General features: G+C 48.0%; 1 long non-coding RNA gene across 1 annotated transcript; it reads left to right on the plus strand.

The window, feature by feature from the left end:
- The first annotated feature begins 562 nt into the window (after positions 1-562).
- LOC137301280 (uncharacterized) lies at positions 563-21,029 on the plus strand. Its single transcript, XR_010958254.1, has 3 exons — positions 563-773; positions 14,992-15,055; positions 20,866-21,029. It is a non-coding gene; the product is annotated as an uncharacterized lncRNA (long non-coding RNA).
- The last annotated feature ends 881 nt before the right edge of the window (positions 21,030-21,910 follow it).

A 21,910-nucleotide genomic window follows, 5' to 3' on the forward strand; every position in this document is an offset into this window, starting at 1 on the left:
TCTCATTCACCCATCATTCCTGTGACCTACATTGGCTCCTGGTCCGGCAATGCCTCAATTTTAAAATTCTCATCCTCTTGTTCAAATCCCTCCATGGTCTCGCCCCTCCCTATCTCTGTAACCTCCTCCAGCCCTACAACCCTCCGAGATCTCTGCGTTCCTCCAATTCTGGCCTCTTGCGCATCCCCGATTTTCATCTCTCCACCATTGGTGGCCGTGCCTTCAGCTGCCTAGGCCCTAAGCTCTGGAATTCCCTCCCTAAACCTCTCCGCCTCTCTCTCCTCCTTTAAGCTCCTTAAAAAGCTTGTGCTCACCTTTTCTAACATCTCCTTATGCAGCTCAATTTCAAATTTTGTTTAATAATTGCTCCTGTGACGCACTAAAGATGTTGTATAAAAACACATTGTTGTTCGGCCCTTCCCCCTTAAGGAGGTTCTTTATTTATTAACCCCCAATGCCACATGACCATGACCTCAGCCAACCAGAGACACTGTAGCCCCTTTAATCCATATATGGACATGCTTCCATTTTGTTTCTCACTGACTCTCTCCAGCAGACACAACTTAAAACAAACTGCAGTAAAACAGTTCAGGATTATAGGTTCAAAGAGAAGATCCTTCACCATCTTCCAGGACAACCAGGGATGGGCAGTAAATGCTGGCCTTGGCAGCGACGCCCACATCCTGAGAACAGTCTGAAAGAAAACTTACAATTCTGACGACCACCCCTATAGCTACAGCCGTAGTTGAAAGTGACGGATTAAGCAGTCTCAGGTGATGGACACATGTTTCGATTGGTTCTAGTGTTTTATTGTCACTCAATTGTCCGTCCAATGCCATCCTAGCCATCTGTGACAGACTCGAGAAAAGAGGATAGGTGATCTGATAGAGGTCTTTAAAATTATGAGAGGGTTTGATAGGGTAGATGTAGAGAAGATGTTTCCACTTGTGGGGGAGACCAGAACTAGAGGCCATAAATATAAGATAGTCACTAATAAATCCAATCGGGAATTCAGGAGAAACTTCTTTACCCAGAGAGTGGTGAGAATGTGGAACTCGCTACCACAAGGAGTAGTTGAGGCGAATAGTGTAGATACATTTAAGGGGAAGCTGGATAAACACATGAGGGAGAAAGGAATAGAAGGATATGGTGATAGGGTGAGATGAAGCAGGAAGGGAGGAGGCTCGTGTGGAGCATAAACACCAGCATGGACCAGTTGGGCCGAATGGCCTGTTTCTGTGCTGTACATTCTGTGTGATGTCGATCTACCTGTCTGTCAGTCTCCGCCTGCCTTCGGTGCTTATCCAGATACTGTCGTCTGTCTTGTCCATCTATCTGCCTGTTTCTCAATTATGGATAAATTAAAGCTCCTTTTGTTAATGTATTGCATTTATCACAAGCAGGTTAGAGTTAATTTTGCAAGTGTTAGAACAGAGCAGTAGGATTTCAAGGCAGAATCTCCCCCCGCCCCCCCAGGCGCTGAGCGAATTGAAGGCCGTGTTTGTACCCTGTGTTCGGACTAGGTGCTGCTGTCCTTGAGTCCTAATCAATCTGTCTATATTCAAACAGTGCTTCGGGCTGTAGAATAAATAAAACAAACAGTGTTCGAATATTTCAAATATCTACAGGGACCCAGCTCATGGAGAAAAACTGGGCTGTTCCAGCAACGAGTCAGAATCAGGAGCCAAGGCCCACTTGGAATACAAAAATTCCTGAAATTTCTTGCGTGCAGAGATTAAACTGCAATCATTTTCATCACCATTAACTTCAATATTCTGTCTCTGCCTGCCTGTCTGTCTGTCTGTCTGTCACTGCCTGTTGCTGTCCAACACTGTCTGCCTGTCTCTCATTGCCAGCCCGTCATTGTCTGTCTCTGTCTTTCTGTCCCACTCTGTCACTACTGTCTCTGTCTGTCTCTCTGTCTCTGTCTCTGTCTCTGTCTCTGTCTCCCTGTCTTGGTCTTTCACTGTTTGAGTCTCTGCCTGTTACCTATTTATAGGGTTGCCACGGGTCCAGGTTTGAGTCAGAGTCTTCATTTCCGATTGGCTGTCTCAAATCTCTAAAATGTAAAGTGGACACCAAAACTCAAGTTTTTAGAATCGGAATTGTTTTTTCCCATTTACTGCGCTGTCTCGTGATGTGGAGCGTTAAGAATTAATTGAAAACCTGAACTAATTATAAGTAGCAAAGCTCAGAATTTAACCCTAACTCTGCCTGGCCCCTGAATTAATCTAATTAATGGGGTCAGTCCAGTGCACCAAACACTCGTCACTCAAAACAATCGGTGTAAAAGTGGCATAAAGATAGCTGGTGTGGGGAACGGAAATTTAGTACAGTTTTAAGGATAAGGTTAACAAATATTACTGAGCAGTGCAGAGAAAGATTTACTCTGTATCTAACCCTGTACCTGCCCTGGGAGTGTTTGATGGGACAGTGTAGAGGGAGCTTTACTCTGTATCTAACCCGTGCTGTACCTGCCCTGGGAGTGTTTGATGGGACAGTGTAGAGGGAGCTTTACTCTGTATCTAACCCGTGCTGTACCTGCCCTGGGAGTGTTTGATGGGACAGTGTAGAGGGAGCTTTACTCTGTATCTAACCCGTGCTGTACCTGCCTTGGGAGTGTTTGATGGGACAGTGTAGAGGGAGCTTTACTCTGTATCTAACCCTGTACCTGCCCTGGGAGTGTTTGATGGGACAGTGTAGAGGGAGCTTTACTCTGTATCTAACCCGTGCTGTACCTGCCCTGGGAGTGTTTGATGGGACAGTGTAGAGGGAGCTTTACTCTGTATCTAACCCGTGCTGTACCTGCCTTGGGAGTGTTTGATGGGACAGTGTAGAGGGAGCTTTACTCTGTATCTAACCCTGTACCTGCCCTGGGAGTGTTTGATGGGACAGTGTAGAGGGAGCTTTACTCTGTATCTAACCCATGCTGTACCTGCCCTGGGAGTGTTTGATGGGACAGTGTAGAGGGAGCTTTACTCTGTATCTAACCCTGTACCTGCCCTGGGAGTGTTTGATGGGACAGTGTAGAGGGAGCTTTACTCTGTATCTAACCCTGTACCTGCCCTGGGAGTGTTTGATGGGACAGTGTAGAGGGAGCTTTACTCTGTATCTAACCCTGTACCTGCCCTGGGAGTGTTTGATGGGACAGTGTAGAGGGAGCTTTACTCTGTATCTAACCAACTGGGAATGCTTGATGCTGACACTTGCTCCTGCAAGTGTTCCATTTCTTGTACTCACATTCCTCCCCATTTTTGTGTATGAAATTCTCCCAAAATGTAAGAAACATTTTGTAGATTTCTGCTTGTGATTTCCTGTGCTGTGAGATTTCAAACATGTCTGTGCATTAGGAATGTGCCACTGACAGCGAGGGGTGGTCACAATCTCCCCCCTCAATGGGGGCTCGGATCACCCCCTGGGTGTTGCCTCCCATTGGCGAGACCATGTGCAGCCTTGACCTTGTGCCCGTATTGGGTTCTCCTCCCTGGGGAGTTTAGCCAAACAGGGAAAGAGGAAATAAGCAACATGTGTGGTGTCAATAGATGAGTGGAATCTCTGGTGTAGAAAGAAAGAACCTGGAACACAGACCGAGGGGAAAAATTCTAATATTTAAGGTTCATTTTGTTTTTATTGGCTGAGGAAAATGGAGATTTTGTAAAGGAACAAATGAGGGGAGATGAGGAGAAATTTTATTTTACGCAGCGAGTTGTTCTGATCTGGAATGCGCTGCCTGAAAGGTGGAAGCAGATTCAATAGTAACTTTCAAAAGGGAATTGGATAAATACTTGAACAGCGAAAATTTGTAGGACCATGGGGAAAGAGCAGGGGGAGTGGGACTAATGGGATAACTCTTTCGATGGGCCGAATGGCCTCCTGTGCTCTATCATTCTCTGATTCTGTGATTATGTTGAATCTGAATTATGCAAATATCAGATATGCATCTGGCTGTGATCATGAACGTACAACAGACACTTTACAAGTCCTCAGGACATCCCAAAGTGCTTCACAGCCAACAAATTACTTTTTACCTTGTGGTCACTGTTGTTATATCAGTAATCGTGGCGAGAAGCCGGGAACTGTGGAGGAGCAGAGAGATTTCGGGGTCCAAGTACAGAAATCACTAAAAGCTGGTGGATGGGTACAAAACATAATTAAAAAGGCGAATGGAATGTTGTCCTTTAACTCAAGTTGGCTGGAATACAAAGGGGTAGATGTTATGTTCCAGCTGGACAGGGCGCTGGTCAGACCCCATCTGGAGACTGTGTTCAGTTCTGGGCACCGCACCTCAGGAAGGAGATATCGGCCCTGGAGGGGGGGCAGCACAGATTCACCAGAATGATACCGGGGTTAAAAGGGTTAAATTATGAGGACGGGTTGCACAGACTGGCCTTGTATTCCCTCGAGTATATAGATTAAGGGGTGATCTAATTGAGGTGTTTAAGATGATTAAAGGATTTGATAGGGTAGAGAGAGAGAAACTATTTCCTCTGGTGGGGGGAGTCCAGAACAAGGGGGAATAACCTTAAAATTAGAGCCAGGCCATTCAGGGGTGATGTCAGGAAGTATTTCTTCACACAAAGGGGAGTGGAAATCTGGAACCCTCTCCCCCAAAAAGCTGTTGAAGCTGGGGGTCAATTGAAAATTTCAAAACTGAGATCGATAGATTTTTGTTGGGTGAGGGGATTAAGGGTTACAGAACCAAGGAGGGTAAATGGAGCTAAGATACAGATCAGCCATGACCTAATTGAATGGCGGAACAGACCTAAGGGGCTGAATGGCCTCCTCCTGTTCCTACGTGCTGATCGTGGGAGAGCAGGTAGCTGGGACCCTCCTGTCTCGCCCCCTGACTGTGGTTTGTGTCGGCCTTTACCAAGAACTATTGTAAACAATTTTACAACACCAAGTTATAGTCCAGCAATTTTATTTTAAATTCACAAGCTTTCGGAGGCTTCCTCCTTCCTCAGGTAAATGTTCCTCAAGAACCACAGTCGGCTTCAATCTTGTAACTTGACATGAGGCCGACTCGAGCTTGAGAGAGTTACTGGAATTTATCACTGACACTGAGCTGTCAGACGACAACTCTGTCCATCAGCACCGATTGGGCATCTCGCCTTGTCATCGTGGGAGATTGAGATGTGATGTGACAACAGCGTTGATTGGAAACAGGCAGTTGCCCATCAGATTCCAATAACCACACACAGCTGAGCTGGACGACGCAGGGCCGATCACGTCTGTCACCGAATGGCCATTTGTAGCACGTCAAAGATGTTCATCAGCTTCATTAATCTCCCCTCTGCAATTTATAAAATGTGTGTTGGAGGCCCCAGGGCAGAGCTCCGCCCCCTCAACAAATCCACCTCCTTCACCTTAATCTCATGTGTTGAAATTGAAGGGCCAGGTGGGAGTTTTGAGTGGTCGGGTCGAACACTGTAATACAACATCGAGGGCTCACCCCACACAGACTAACACTGTCACTCTTACATAGAAGGTACAGCACGGAAACGGGCCATTCGGCCCAACTGGGCTATGCCGGTGTTTATGCTCCACGCGAGCTGATAAGCAGAGACACCTTTGCAGTTGTACGACATTCCATGCAGCGAGCTGAGGGACGCAGGGCGATAGATTTCTGCTGGGACCTTTCCTTTCTCTGCAGACATCTTCCTCTTGACTAGGCTGTGATGGATCCAAGGCGTGGGAGAACTCCATGCCCAGACTGGCCAGCGGAAGGAGGAAGCAGAGAGGGGCCCGGAGCTGGGATAGAAACTCTAAAAGCTGCGAGAGAAAACGTGTCTGCAGCAACAACAGCTTGCATTTATATAGCGCCTTTAACGTAGTAAAAACGCCCCAAGGTGCTTCACAGGAGTGTAAATCAGTGGTGGAGCGTTGCTAATCAGAAAAGCAAGATCCAATTTTATCAGGGACTCTGATCGCGAGCTTTCATCTGGTCTGTCTCACTGTTTCCACAGACCTGATGTAAACTCCCCTTTCCCCTCCCTCCGAGGGTTGGGATTCAGAGACGATCTGACAGACGGACAGAGGCAGAGCCTCTCGTACTAACAGCTGACACTGCAAACATCCCGGATCAATGTCACTGTTGATTGCAGAGACTGCTGGCTAATGCACATAATTTGGGGAGAATTTATTTGTAGATTTTCTAATTGGTTGGGTTTTTATAAATTTCTCTCTTGACAAGTAGCAAAAAAAAATGTTTTAAAAAAAAATAAACTTTTAATGAAAATTCATTTGGAAAGACATCATTTCGAAGAGCATAAAATTGATCAATAAAAACTATTAAAATCTTTCTGCTGAGTAGCTGCAAGATTCTGCCGATGGTCCTGAACCATTAGAGCAGAGTAATAAAAGTCAGGCCTTTATGACTAATTGTTCTTAAATGTATAAAAGTAATATTTCTCTGACATCTGGAGCCCAAATGATACAGTTTTCCATTTCAAATGGCTCCCTGTTATTTTTATTGCATTAACTCTGCAAAGAGAAGTGAATAAATGGCCAATCGATGGGGGCCAAGTCTGTGTAGCACATCACGCTGCCCCCCTATCGGGGGAGGCTGCTCTAACCCCATGTCTAAAAGCTCATCCCTCTCCCACCTCCACCCTACAACCTCCCTCTTCATCACACCCTTTCTGGTCTCTCTCTATTTTATCGATATTGCTATGCTCAGTGCTCTATTTACTACCCTGTCTTACACACTCCTCCTCCCCCTCCCCCTCCCTCCTTCCTCCCTCCCCCCCCCCCCCTCCTCCTCCTCCTCCCCCCCCCCCCTCCTCCCTCCTCCCCCCCCCCCTCCGCATCTTCACTGTGCTGAACTGGATTTATTGCACCATCTCCTGCCTTCATTCATTCTTCCCTAAAACCCTGGAACTCCTCACTTCACTTCCTTCAATTTGTTCCAGCTTTTAAAATTCAAGCTTGGTGCCGGCTGCCCACGTACTTCTCAAGTTGCCTCATCTTCTCTCCTACTCTGTTCTATACTCTCTATATTACTGTGCTCAGTAATACAACCAGACACGCAGACACGCAGACACCCAGACAGACACGCAGACACCCAGACAGACACGCAGACACGCAGACAGACACGCAGACACGCAGACAGACAGGTATCTGGGGAAGTGGTAGTAATGAGAATCTTTTCCTTTCTGTTGATGAGTACACTTAGGTTACGGTACATCGCAAGTTATACAGCACCTGCAGATCTGAACATTGACTTTAGGCAGTTGGAGCCAAAAGTTAAATCAGGAATGCTGGAAATCTGAAATAAAAACAGGAAATGCTGAAAATAGGCAGCAGGTCTGTCAGCGCCTGAAACAGAAAAGATGGGTTTACATTTTGGAGACCATCCTGCATCAGGCTGGATCAGACCCCACATTCTTGGTCTCAGTTTTACAAAACGGTTGCAGGGAGCTGGGTTGAAACAGAGAGCCGCCTCTGTGCTCCTCCGACCTCCGCTGCCCACCTTCCCTCCGCCCGCTGCCCACCTTCCCTCCGCCCACCTTCCCTCCGCCCGCTGCTGCTTCTTGAGGCTGGAGCCCTGTGATTCCTGTCGCTAAAGGCAGAGAATCTGCCCATATGTTTTTAGCTTTCACCCAAAACCAAAAGAAGGTGATGCTCTGGTGACTGACCTTCCAGAGACTCCAGCAGAGGAGGGGGCTGTTCGATCGAGTGTGTGTGCACCAATGGGTTCGATTCAGAGCTACGGTTTCTCCTCCTTTAAGACACTCCTTAAAACCAACCTCTTTGACCAAGCTTTTGGTCACCTGTCCATCACCAATATGGAGAGGTGACCACGCCTACTTCCACCTCTGTAACTTCACCCGTCTCCGCCCCCGCCTCAGCTCATCTGCTGCTGAAACCCTCATCTTTGTCACCTCTAGACTGGACTATTCCAACGCTCTCCTGGCCGGCCTCCTATCTTCCACTCTCTGTAAACTTGAGCTCATCCAAAACTCTGCCCCCGTATCCTAACTCGCACCAAGTCCCGTTCACCCATCACCCCCTGTGCTCACTGTCCTACATTGGCTCCCGGTCCTACAGTGCTTCAATTTAAAAATTCTCATCCTTGTTTTTAAATCCCTCCATGTCCTCGCCCCTCCCCATCTCTGTAACCTCCTCCAGCCTACAACCCTCAGATCTCTGCCCTCCTCCAATTCTGGCCTCTTGCAAATCCCCGATTTTAATCGCTCCACCATTGGCGGCCGTGCCTTCAGCTGCCTAGGCCCTAAGCTCTGGAATTCCCTCCCTAAACCTCTCCGCCTCTCTCTCCTCCTATAAGATGCTCCTTAAAACCTCACTCTTTGACTAAGCTTTCTGACACCTGTCCTAATATCTCCTTATGTGGCTCAGTGTCAAATTTTGTCTGATAATCGCTCCTGTGAGGCACCTTGGGATGTTTTACCACGTTAAAGGTGCTATATAAATGCAGGTTGTTGTTGTTACCGGAGCTCTCTGCTTTAATCCCATTTCCCGGCACTCGTTTAATATTTGTCCTTTTCAAGTTTTTATCTAATTTCCTCTTAAATGTTGTGATTGATTTGGTTTCAACGGGCACTCGTAGTAAAGTATGTGAGGTGCCTCCCCCTCCCCTCCCCTCCCCCCCCCCTCCCTCCCCCCCCCCTCCCCCCTCCCCTCCCCTCCCCCCTCCCTCCCCCCTCCCCCCCCCCTCACCCTCCCGTAAAGTTTCTGCTGTCTTGTTGTTGATTCACCGCTGGAAGTAACCGATCACTATTCACCCTCTCAAACCCTGCCAGGATTTTTAGAATTCTATTCCTATTAAAGAATGGAAGAGGGCACGGAACAGCAGACCTGTTATTGAACACGCTTTTGATTAATCTAAAACTGCCTTTATGAGCTGAAACCACAAGTCAGGATATCCTTTGAGAAAATGAGCAGGAATATTGGATCGAGGTGGAGAGTGGAGAGATGTAGATTTAATAAGACTAACAGAAACTTGACTGCAGACTGGATCACGGACGGAAATTAAACATATCGGGTTATAATATTTTTAGGAGGAGGAGGAGGAGTAGCCATATTGGTGAAAGAGTACATGTTGTAGAGAGGACTGATGGACAGAAAAGAGGTTCAGACAGAGTCAATATGGTCAGAGATCAAAGATTAAAAAAAAAGGGGGCAGACGGGTCCTCGGTTTAATGTCTCATCCGAAAGACGGCACCTCCAACAGTGCAGCACTCCCTGCTCTCCATATTATAAAAAGGATAAAGAGGCACTGGAGAAGGTGCAAAAAAGATTTACTAGGATGATACCAGAACTGAGAGGTTATAACTACCAGGAAAGAGTGAGCAAGCTGGGGCTTTTTTTCTCTAGAAAAGGGAAGACTGAGGGGTGACCTGATAGAGATCTTTAAGGTTACGGAAGAATTTGATAGGGTAGACGTAGAGAAGATGTTTCCACTTGTGGGGGAGACCAGAACGAGGGGGCCATCAATATAAGATAGTCACTAATCAATCCAATAGGGAATTCAGGAGAAACTTCTTTACCCAGAGAGTGGTGAGAATGTGGAACTCACTACCACAAGGAGTAGTTGAGGCGAATGGCAGAGATACATTTAAGGGGAAGCTGGATAAACACATGAGGGAGAAAGGAATAGAAGGATATGCTGATAGGGTGAGACGAAGAGAGGAGGGAGGAGGCTCGTGTGGAGCATAAACACCGGCATGAACCTGTTGGGCCGAATGGCCTGTTTCTGTGCTGTACATTCCAAATAATTCAGTACTGCACTGGGAGTGTCGGCCTGAATGTTGTGCTCAAGTCTTTGCAATTGGGCTTGAACCCACGACCTTCTGACTTGGGCGAGAGAGAGAGCGCGAGAGAGAGAGAGAGAGAGAGAGCGAGAGAGAGAGAGCGAGAGAGAGAGAGAGAGAGAGAGCTCCCCACTGAGTCATGGCTGAGAGGTAGAAGATTAAATGCAAGAGATTTAGAACAGAGAATTTTTTTTACGCAGAGGGTTGGGAGGCTGTGGGATGCACTCCAGGAGTTAGTGATTGGATGGGTGGGTGAAGGAAAAGGTAATGAAGGGATATGGGAAAAGGGCGGGAAGATGGGATTAGGCCCACAGCTCGTGTGCAGGATAAGCACCAGCACAGACTGGTTGGGCCGAATGGCCTGTTTCTGTATTGTACTTTCTATGTTATTCATTAAGGGGGCTGTTTCTGAGAAACACATCTCACTTCTTCCCTTGACTGTCAGTAACATTTTATTCTGCTGCTTCTCTGATCCATTTTAGGTTTTGTGTGATAAAGTATTGATGGCCTGTGATTCCATTTGCCTTTAAACCATAGTGCCACTATAATTGAATAGTACACCATCTCCATTAACCCATCCATCACTTGAGGAAAGATTCGGGTATCAGCGCTGATGTAAAGTTCAAACTCTCGTACTTTTATTGCCACTTTATGTACTGGCTCTGATACGCGAGAGGTCTTCTGACAGACTTTAATTTGATTTGCTTGGAGCAGACTCATCGCCGAGAGATGCAATTGCACCAATCACCTGACATTAAACACTGGCTCAGTCCATGAAAAAAATGATAGTTTCCTGAAATGGCTGCACTTAAAGCTGAATGGTCCAGGAACTCGATCTGCCCCAGTACAATGTGTGCAGGAGGACGGCTAACTGGTTAAATGTACGTCTTTCATCCCTTTCAAAAGATGATAATTTGACATTAATCCTCTTCGTCTGATTGCTCAACGTCCCACTCTGCACTTGGACCATGTCTCAATAACCCCCCCCATAACGGTGGCAGCGGGCCCCCCCCCCCTCTGGTAGGGTGGCAGCGGGCCCCCCCCCCCTCTGGTAGGGTGGCAGCGGGCCCCCCCCCCCCGGTAGGGTGGCAGCGCCCCCCCCCCCCGGTAGGGTGGCAGCGGCCCCCCCCCCCCCCGGTAGGGTGGCAGCGGGCCCCCCCCCCCCCCGGTAGGGTGGCAGCGGCCCCCCCCCCCCCCCCCCCGGTAGGGTGGCAGCGGCCCCCCCCCCCCCCCCCGGTAGGGTGGCAGCGGCCCCCCCCCCCCCCCGGTAGGGTGGCAGCGGCCCCCCCCCCCCCCCGGTAGGGTGGCAGCGGCCCCCCCCCCCCCCCCGGTAGGGTGGCAGCGGCCCCCCCCCCCCCCCCCCGGTAGGGTGGCAGCGGCCCCCCCCCCCCCCCCCGGTAGGGTGGCAGCGGCCCCCCCCCCCCCCCGGTAGGGTGGCAGCGGCCCCCCCCCCCCCCCGGTAGGGTGGCAGCGGCCCCCCCCCCCCCCCCCCGGTAGGGTGGCAGCGGCCCCCCCCCCCCCCCGGTAGGGTGGCAGCGGCCCCCCCCCCCCCCCCCCCGGTAGGGTGGCAGCGGCCCCCCCCCCCCCCCGGTAGGGTGGCAGCGGCCCCCCCCCCCCCCGGTAGGGTGGCAGCGGCCCCCCCCCCCGGTAGGGTGGCAGCGGCCCCCCCCCCCGGTAGGGTGGCAGCGGGGGCCCCCCCCCCCCCCCCCCGGTAGGGTGGCAGCGGGGGCCCTATAGCTTTGAGGTGATGGAGTGATTAAGGTCGCCGGGAGGGGAAGAGTGTGAAGGACAGAGGGTCTGGAAGTCGGGGGGAACAGGAGAGGAGAGTCCAGACAGGCACTGACCAGAGTCTGGAGCAATAAAGAGGGAGACAGCAACATTGCACCAGATTGTTTCATCAGCCTGCCAGTGCAATATGTGCCTCCATTTTGGGAATTTGGAGGGGTGTAAGTGCATATTATGGGCTGGATGTTACTAATTACCGCTCCCAGCACAGAGCCTTGTGTAGTGAAAGCAGACACGGAGTTGAGATGAGGGAATGCTGATCTCCAGGCTCGATTCCTCACCTGCCTCCTGATACTATCCCTATATTGGGAGATTTACAGTAAATGTTAGAAAGGAATTGGATGATAATTCAGTGCACTGATTTCCTCTTTAAACACTGTCTGAGGACTACTTTGTACATTCCCAGAATTAAATTGTTCTTTTGTCAGAACCTGTAAACTCAAACAGCGATTATCATTTTAATAAGATTTTAAATCTCTCACACATGCCTCTGGATACATTCATATCAATGAGTCACACGGGTTATAATGAAGGAGGTGAGTCTGCTTATAATTCAGCTCCCTGATATAAAGAGGGAGGGGACATGTTCCCTTTGTGTTCATTTTGGAGGCATTGCCTGCAAATCCTGCTCTTTAACCCAGTTTTGATTGGCAGTTTTTGAGGGGGAGGAAGGTGTTCTCCTCATGAACATGGCACTGTTTCAAAGCTCAAACCATAGGCAGAGCAAACCTTACCTGTGAAATGTGACACACAGGCGAAGGCAACATATACAGCCTCCCGTGTACCCAGGGATTATCGTGTATACGTAGCATCCCATCACTTTGGCTGTTCTTCTACTTACTGGCCACCATTATATATAAAAACATTGCATGGAATACATTGCATGAATACATTGTATGAATACATGTCCGTCACACACTACAGTCACACTTTGTTACAGATACAAAATAATCATTTTAAAAAATGAAAGCTGGTTATTGACCGATAGCCTGAAACTTACAGGCACTTTCCAATTTTCAAAGTTACCCGCCCAAACGTTAATTAAACTCTGATTCACCTGCGCCTGTGTTTACTTAACAACAATTGGAATTTGTGGCTTTAAAGGGACACAGATTCCCTCATCAGTAGCAAAATAATACACTGTGGTCTTAAAGGGACATGACTCTACCATAACAGCAGAATAATGGATCATATATGGGCAGGGTGGGTGATGGTGGTGGGCAGCGGGGTGGGGGGGGGGGGGGGGTTGAAGGGAGAGAAGAGACTGCGATTGAGGTGATCATGGATGGACTCCATGGATTGGCCTTGGAGGGGGTGCACTGCAGATTCACCAGAATAATACCAGGGATTAGAGGGTTAAATTATGAGGACTGGTTGCATCATCTTGGCTTGAATCCTTGATGTGGAGATGCCGGTGATGGACTGGGGTTGACAATTGTAAACAATTTTACAACACCAAGTTATAGTCCAGCAATTTTATTTTAAATTCACAAGCTTTCGGAGATTTTCTCCTTCCTCAGGTAAATGTTCAGGAGCTCCTTGAAGCCTACGCATTTATACATATAGAACAATACATGGTGTTTACAGACTGCCCCTGCAACTGCCCGTTGCCAAGGCAATCACCGTGTTCAGACAGAGAGGTGTCACCTGCAGAACCCCCGAATACACATTCAACAAAAAAACAAACAGGGAAAAAAAACAGAGAAAAAAAACACAGAGAGAGGCAGAAACATCCGGAAGGCAGAGAGAGCCAGCAAATGACCCATTATATTAAAAACAGATAACATTTGTTCGATGGTGGGGTAACGTGTAGCGTGACATGAACCCAAGATCCCGGTTGAGGCCGTCCTCATGGGTGCGGAACTTGGCTATCAATTTCTGCTCGACGATTTTGCGTTGTCGTGTGTCTCGAAGGCCGCCTTGGAGTACGCTTACCCGAAGGTCGGTGGATGAATGTCCATGACTGCTGAAGTGTTCCCCGACTGGGAGGGAACCCTCCTGTTTGGCGATTGTTGCGCGGTGTCCGTTCATCCGTTGTCGCAGCGTCTGTATGGTCTCGCCAATGTACCATGCTCTGGGGCATCCTTTCCTGCAACGTATGAGGTAGACAACGTTGGCCGAGTCACAGGAGTATGAACCATGCACCTGGTGGGTGGTGTCCTCTTGTGTGATGGTGGTATCTGTGTCGATGATCTGGCATGTCTTGCAGAGGTTACCGTGGCAGGGTTGTGTGGCGTCGTGGACGCTGTTCTCTTGAAAGCTAGGTAGTTTGCTGCGAACGATGGTCTGTTTGAGGTTGGGTGGCTGTTTAAAGGTGAGTAGTGGAGGTGTGGGGATGGCCATAGCGAGGTGTTTGTCCTCATTGATGACATGTTGAAGGCTGCGGAGAACATGGCGTAGTTTCTCCGCTCCGGGGAAGTACTGGACGACAAAGGGTACTCTGTTGGTTGCGTCCCGTGTTAGTCTCCTGAGGAGGTCTATGCGATTTTTTGCTGTGGCCCGTCGGAACTGTCGATCGATGAGTCGAGCGTCATATCCCGTTCTTACTAGGGCGTCTTTCAGCGTCTGTAGGTGTCCATCGCGTTCCTCCTCGTCTGAGCAGACCCTGTGTATTCGCAGGGCCTGTCCATAGGGGATGGCCTCTTTGACGTGGTTAGGGTGGAAGCTGGAAAAGTGGAGCATCGTGAGGTTGTCCGTGGGCTTGCGGTAGAGTGAGGTGCTGAGGTGCCCGTCTTTGATGGAGATTCGTGTGTCCAAGAAAGAAACTGATTCTGAGGAGTAGTCCATGGTGAGCTTGATGGTGGGATGGAACTTGTTGATGTTATCGTGCAGTCTCTTCAGTGATTCCTTGCCGTGGGTCCATAGAAAGAAAATGTCGTCGATGTATCTGGTGTATAGTGTTGGTTGGAGGTCTTGTGCAGTGAAGAAGTCCTGCGCGAACTTGTGCATGAAAATGTTGGCGTATTGGGGTGCAGAATCCTTGAGTGCAGAAGATTAAGGGGTGATCTGATTGAGGTGTTTGAAATGTTAAAAGGATTCGATAGTGTAGATACAGAGGATCTATTTCCTCTTGTGGGGGAATCAAGAACAAGAGAACATAATCTTAAAATTAGAGCCAGGCCAATCAGGGGTAAAATCAGGAAGCACTTTTTCACACAAAGGGTAGTGGAAATCTGGAATTCTCTCCCTCAAAAGTTTATGGATGCTGGGGATCAACAGGAGCTTTCAAGGCTGAGATCGATAGATTTTTGTTGGGTACCAAAGGATAGGGAGCTAAGGCGGGTAAATGAAGTTGAGGTACAGATCAGCCATGATGTAACTGAATGGCGGAGCAGGCTCAAGGGGCTGAATGGCCTCCTCCTGTTCCTGTGTTACAGTAAAGCAGTGGAATTGGATTCCTAGTTTGACTGATATTCTGCTGATTTTTCTGCAGGATGACAGGACCATTGTCGCAGTGGTGAGGAACTACAGCTGGGGCGAAGGAGCAGAAATCTCAGGTACAAACCATCGTTTTTCTCTTTGTTCTGAAGTGACACCTTTGGTGCTCGGCACGTGTTGTCTTATCCTGCAGCCAATGAATGGCACAGGTAGCGAATGTGGGTCAAACATGGCAGCGAACATCCCAACTCAAAGGTCCAGCCAAACATCACACCGGTAATACGTGGATTCATGCCCAGATGGTGACTCATGGGGGGAATCATAGAAAGGTTACAGCACAGAAGTAGGCCATTCGGCCCATCGAGTCCGTGCCAACTCTCTGCAAGACCAGTCCAGCTAGTCCCGCTCGCCCGTCCTATCCCCGTAGCCCTGCAAATTTTTTCCTTTCAAGTACTTATCCAATTCCCTATTGAAGGCCATGATTGAATCTGCCTCCACCACCCCCTCGGGCATTCCAGATCATAACCATTTGCTGTGTAAAAATGTTTTTTTTCTCATGTCACCTTTGGTTCTTTTGCCAATCACCTTTAAATCTATGACCTCTGTTTCTTCACCCATCTGCCAATGGGAACAGTCTCTCTCCACCAACTCTGTCTAGACCCTTCATGATTTTGAATACTTCTATCAAATCTCCTCTCAACCTTCTCTGTTCCAAGGAGAACAACCCCAGCTTCTCCAGTCTATCCACATAACTAAAGTCCCTCATCCCTGGAACCATTCTAGTAAATCTCTTCTGCACCCTCTCTAAGGCCTTCACATCTTTCCTAAAGTGCGGTGCCCAGAACTGGACACAAAACTCCAGTTGTGGCTGAACCAGTGTTTTATAAAGGTTCATCATAACCTCCTTGCTTTTGTACTCTATGCCTCTATTTATAAAGCCCAGGACCCTGTATACTTTCTTAACCGCTTTCTCAACCTGCCCTGCTACCTTCAACGATTTGTGCACATAAACCCCCAGATCTCTCTGTTCCTGTACCCCTTTTAGAATTGTACTCTTTAGTTTATATTGCCTCTCCTCATTCTTCCTACCAAAATGTACCACTCCATACTTTTCTGCTTTGAATTTCATCTGCCACGTGTCCGCCCATTCCACCAGCCTGTCTATGTCCTCTTAAAGTCGATCACTATCCTCCTCAGAGTTCACTACACTTCCAAGTTTTGTGTCATCTGCAAATTTTGAAATTGTGCCCTGTACACTTAAGTCCAAGTCATTAACATATCAAAAAAAGCAATGGCCCTAGTACCGACCCCTGGGGAACACCACTGTACACCTCCCTCCAGTCCGAAAAACAACCATTCACCACTACTCTCTGTTTCCTGTCACTTAGCCAATTTCATATCCATGCTGCCACTGCCCCCTTTATTCCATGGGCTTCAACTTTGACGACAAGCCTATTATGTGGCACTTTTTCAAACACCTTTTGGAAGTCCATATATATCACATCAACCGTATTGTCATAGAATCATAGAATCATAGAAGTTACAACATGGAAACAGGCCCTTCGGCCCAACATGTCCATGTCGCCCAGTTTATACCACTAAGCTAGTCCCAATTGCCTGCACTTGGCCCATATCCCTCTATACCCATCTTACCCATGTAACTGTCCAAATGCTTTCTAAAAGACAAAATTGTACCCGCCTCTACTACTGCCTCTGGCAGCTCGTTCCAGACACTCACCACCCTTTGAGTGAAAAAATTGCCCCTCTGGACCCTTTTGTATCTCTCCCCTCTCACCTTAAATCTATCTCCCCTCGTTATAGACTCCCCTATCTTTGGGAAAAGATTTGGACTATCTACCTTATCTATGCCCCTCATTATTTTATAGACTTCTATAAGATCACCCCTTAACCTCCTACTCTCCAGGGAAAAAAGTCCCAGTCTATCTAACCTCTCCCTATAAGTCAAACCATCAAGTCCCGGTAACATCCTAGTAAATCTTTTCTGCACTCTTTCTAGTTTAATAATATCCTTTCTATAATAGAGTGACCAGAACTGTACACAGTATTCCAAGTGTGGCCTTACTAATGTCCTGTACAACTTCAACAAGACATCCCAACTCCTGTATTCAATGTTCTGACCAATAAAACCAAGCATGCCGAATGCCTTCTTCACCACCCTATCCACCTGTGACTCCACTTTCAAGGAGCTATGAACCTGTACTCCTAGATCTCTTTGTTCTAGAATCATAGAAATTACAACATGGAAACAGGCCCTTCGGCCCAACATGTCCATGTCGCCCAGTTTATACCACTAAGCTAGTCCCAGTTGCCTGCACTTATAGAATCATAGAAGTTAATTCTCATCGACCCTCTCTGTTATCTCATCAAAAAACTCAGTCAAGTGAGTTAAACACTATTTTCCTTTAACAAATCCGTGCTGACTTTCCCTAATTAATCCACACTTGTCCAAGTGACTCTTAATTTTGTCCTGGATTATCATTTCTAAAAGTTTCCCCACCACCGAGGTTAAACTGACTGGTCTGTAGTTGCTGGGTTTATCCTTGCACCCTTTTTTGAACAAGGGTGTAACATTTGCAATTCTCCAGTCCTCTGGCACCACCTCCAAATCTAAGGATGTTTGGAAGATTATGGCCAGTACCTCCGCAATTTCTACCCTTACTTCGCTCAGTAACCTAGGATGCATCCTATCTGGTCTGGGTGACTTACCTACTTTAAGTACAGCCAGCCTTTCCAGTACCTCCTCTTTATCAATTTTTAGCCCATCCAGTATCTCAACTACCTCCTCTTTTACTGAGACTTTGGCAGCATCATCTTCCTTGGTAAAGACATATGCAAAGTACTCATTTAGTACCTCAGCCATGCACTCTGTCTGCATGCTTAGGTCTCCTTTTTGGTCCCTAATCATCCCCACCCCTCCTCTTACTCCCCGTTTACTGTTTACATGTCTATAAAAGACTTTTGGATTCCCTTTTATGTTGGCCGCCTGTCTATTCTCATACTCTCTCTTTGCCCCTCTTATTTCCTTCTTCACTTCCCCTCTGAACTTTCTATATTCGGCCTGGTTCTCACTTGTATTAACAACCTGACATCTGTCATACACCCCTTTTTCTGCTTCATCTTACTCTCTATCTCTTTCGTCATCCAGGGATCCCTGGCTTTAGTTGCCCTACCGTACAGGGTGTATAAAGGGGAACCAGTGGACATAGTGTATTTGGACTTCCAGAAGGCATTCGACAAGGTGCCACATAAAAGATTATTACTTAAGATAAAAAATCACGGGATTGGGGGTAACATTCTGGCATGGGTGGAGGATTGGTTATCGAACAGGAAGCAGAGAGTTGGGATAAATGGTTCATTTTCGGACTGGCAACCAGTAACCAGTGGTGTTCCACAGGGGTCGGTGCTGGGTCCCCAACTCTTTACAATCTATATTAACGATTTGGAGGAGGGGACCGAATGCAACATATCAAAATTTGCAGATGATACAAAGATGGGAGGGAAAGTAGAGAATGAGGAGGACATAAAAAACCTGCAGGGGGATATAGACAGGCTGGGTGAGTGGGGCGGAGATTTGGCAGATGCAATATAATATTGGAAAATGTGAGGTTATGCACTTTGGCAGGAAAAATCAGAGAACAAGTTATTTTCTTAATGACGAGAGACTGGAAAGTACTGCAGTACAAAGGGATCTGGGGGTCCTAGTGCAAGAAAATCAAAAAGTTGGTATGCAGGTGCAGCAGGTGATCAAGAAAGCCAACGGAATGTTGGCTTTTATTGCTAGGAGGATAGAATATAAAAACAGGGAGGTATTGCTGCAGTTATATAAGGTATTGGTGAGACCGCACCTGGAATACTGCATACAGTTTTGGTCTCCATACTTAAGAAAAGACATACTTGCTCTCGAGGCAGTACAAAGAAGGTTCACTCGGTTAATCCCGGGGATGAGGGGGCGGACATATGAGGAGAGGTTGAGTAGATTGGGACTCTACTCATTGGAGTTCAGAAGAATGAGAGGCGATCTTATTGAAACATATAAGATTGTGAAGGGGCTTGATCGGGTGGATGCGGTAAGGATGTTCCCAAAGATGGGTGAAACTAGAACTAGGGGGCATAATCTTAGAATAAGGGGCTGCTCTTTCAAAACTGAGATGAGGAGAAACTTCTTCACTCAGAGGGTGGTAGGTCTGTGGAATTTGCTGCCCCAGGAAGCTGTGGAAGCTACATCATTAGATAAATTTAAAACAGAAATAGATAGTTTTCTAGAAGTAAAGGGAATTAGGGGTTATGGGGAGCGGGCAGGAAATTGGACATGAAGCTGAGTTCGGATCGGTCAATGCCCTGTGGGTGGCAGAGAGGGCCCAGGGGCTGTGTGGCCGGGTCCTGCTCCTACTTCTTGTGTTCTTTAGATTTGTGGTTGGGATCAGATCAGCCATGATCTTATTGAATGGCGGAGCAGGCTTGAGGGGCCGATTGGCCTACTCCTGCTCCAATTTCTTATGTTCTTATGTTCTTATGTTTCCCCCTTGTGGGAATGTACCTAGACTGTACCCAAAGCATCTCCTCCTTAAAGACCGCCCATTGTTTGATTACAATTTTGCCTGCCAATCTTTGATTCCAATTTATCCGGGCCAGATCCGTTCTCATCCCATTGAAATTGACCTTCCTCCAATTGAGTATTTTTACTTTAGAGTGGTCCATGTCCTTTTCCATAACTATTCTACACCTTATGATACTATGATCGCTGTTCCCTAAATGTCCCCCACTGACACTTGCTCCACTTGGCCCACCTCATTTCCCAGAACCAGATCCAGCAATGCCTCCTTCCTCGTTGGGCTGGAAACTTACTGATCAAGAAAGTTCTCCTGAACACATTTCAAAAATCCCTCCCCCTCTTTGCCCCTTTACACTATTACTGTCCCAGTCTATATTAGGGTGGGTTAAAGTCCCCGTTATCACTACTCTATGGTTCTTGCACCTCTCCGTAATTTCCCTCCAAATTCACTCCTCTATATCCTTCCCACTAGTTGGTGGCCTATAGAACACACCCAGTAGTGGAATGGCTGGTAAACTCAGGGAATGAGCAGTAAATCCATGTGAGTGGACAGTAAACAGGGGGAGCAGCCAGTAAGATGTGAGTGGGGGGACGGTTCACTGTGTAACGGGGATGGGAGGGTCTCCAGACTCTCGGACTCGCTAGGTAATAGGGGTGGTCTCCAGTACATTGACTCACTGTGTAACAGGGACGGGAGGGCATCTAGTACTCCCAGGGACTCATTGTAACAGTAGTGGGGGGGGGGGGGTAATCCAGTACTCTCAGGGACTCACTGTGTAACAGAGGGGGGGGGGTATCCAGTACTCCCAGGGACTCACTGTGTAACAGAGGGGGGTGGGGGTATCCAGTACTCTCAGGGACTCACTGTGTAACAGGGATGGGGTGGGGGGGTATCCAGTACTCTCAGGGACTCACTGTGTAACAGAGGGGGGTGGGGGTATCCAGTACTCTCAGGGACTCACTGTGTAACAGGGATGGGGTGGGGGGGTATCCAGTACTCCCAGGGACTCACTGTGTAACAGAGGGGGGGGTATCCAGTACTCTCAGGGACTCACTGTGTAACAGAGGGGGGGGTATCCAGAACTCCCTGTGTGACAGGGATGGGAGGGCCTGAGCAATGCCCTCTCTTTGGCAAAACTGTGAAAGGGATTTAGGGAGTGAGACAGCATCTGCCCCACTTGCTTTAAATCACCTCCTTTATTACTTTTCAGACTCGGCAGAAACAAAAATAAAAGTTCCCTCCGAAATTCACATTTTAATGAATTTCAGGGAATTGGTAATGCTGCTCCCTCGCAGCATGTGGCCGGTGTAATGTTCTCTCTCCACATCGCTGTTATATTTGCTGTTTTTTGGCAGGGTTATTGCAAGATTTCGCTACTGTTCAGTTGATTTTTGAGTCGAGCTGAAACTCAGCAGGGAATGGTTTTTGAAAATTGCCTGGAGCATCAAAAGCAGGGATAGAAAAGAAATCACTGACCTTTCAGAGACATTCACCGAGGAACCGATCTAAGGAATATGTGATGAAGATTAAAATCAGATTCTCACATTAAACTTTGTTAACTCATTTTGTACACACTCCCCAACTAGTTGTCATCAGCTTGTTCTCCCCTCTTTCATTATTGGTTGTTCCACAACTCTCTGAAATTCACCATCATTCACTGATTTCCCCCCCCCAGTTCATTCTTCTCTCTCTCTCTCACTCACTGTGCTGGGCGGGGGGGCCTCATTTAAATAGCCATTTGTTAGGTGTGAACCAAGACTGAATGCCAGCAGGGTATTCAACCATGTGGGGATGTTCGCTGATGACTGCACAGTGTTCAGTTCCATTCGCAACCCCTCAGATAATGAAGCAGTCCATGCCCGCATGCAGCAACATTCAGGCTTGGGCTGATAAGTGGCAAGTAATATTCATGCCAGACAAGTGCCAGGCAATGACCATCTCCAACAAGAGAGAGTCTAACCACCTCCCCTTGACATTCAACGGCATTACCGTCGCCAAATCCTCCACCATCAACATCCTGGGGGTCACCATTGACCAGAAACTTAACTGGACCAGCCATATAAATACTGTGGCTACAAGAGCAGGTCAGAGGCTGGGTATTCTGCAGCGAGTGACTCACCTCCTGACTCCCCAAAGCCTTTCCTCCATCTACAAGGCACAAGTCAGGAGTGTGATGAAATACTCTCCACTTGCCTGGATGAGTGCAGCTCCATCAACACTCAAGAAGCTCAACACCATCCAGGACAAAGCAGCCCACTTGATTGGCACCCCATCCACCACCCTAAACATTCACTCTCTCCACCACTAGTGCACTGTGGCTGCAGTGTGTACCATCCACAGGATGCACTGCAGGAACTCTCCAAGGCTTCTTTGACAGCACCTCCCAAACCCGCGACCACC

The sequence above is a fragment of the Heptranchias perlo genome, chromosome 33 (genome assembly GCF_035084215.1).
Source record: "Heptranchias perlo isolate sHepPer1 chromosome 33, sHepPer1.hap1, whole genome shotgun sequence".
Classification (NCBI taxonomy): domain Eukaryota; kingdom Metazoa; phylum Chordata; class Chondrichthyes; order Hexanchiformes; family Hexanchidae; genus Heptranchias; species Heptranchias perlo.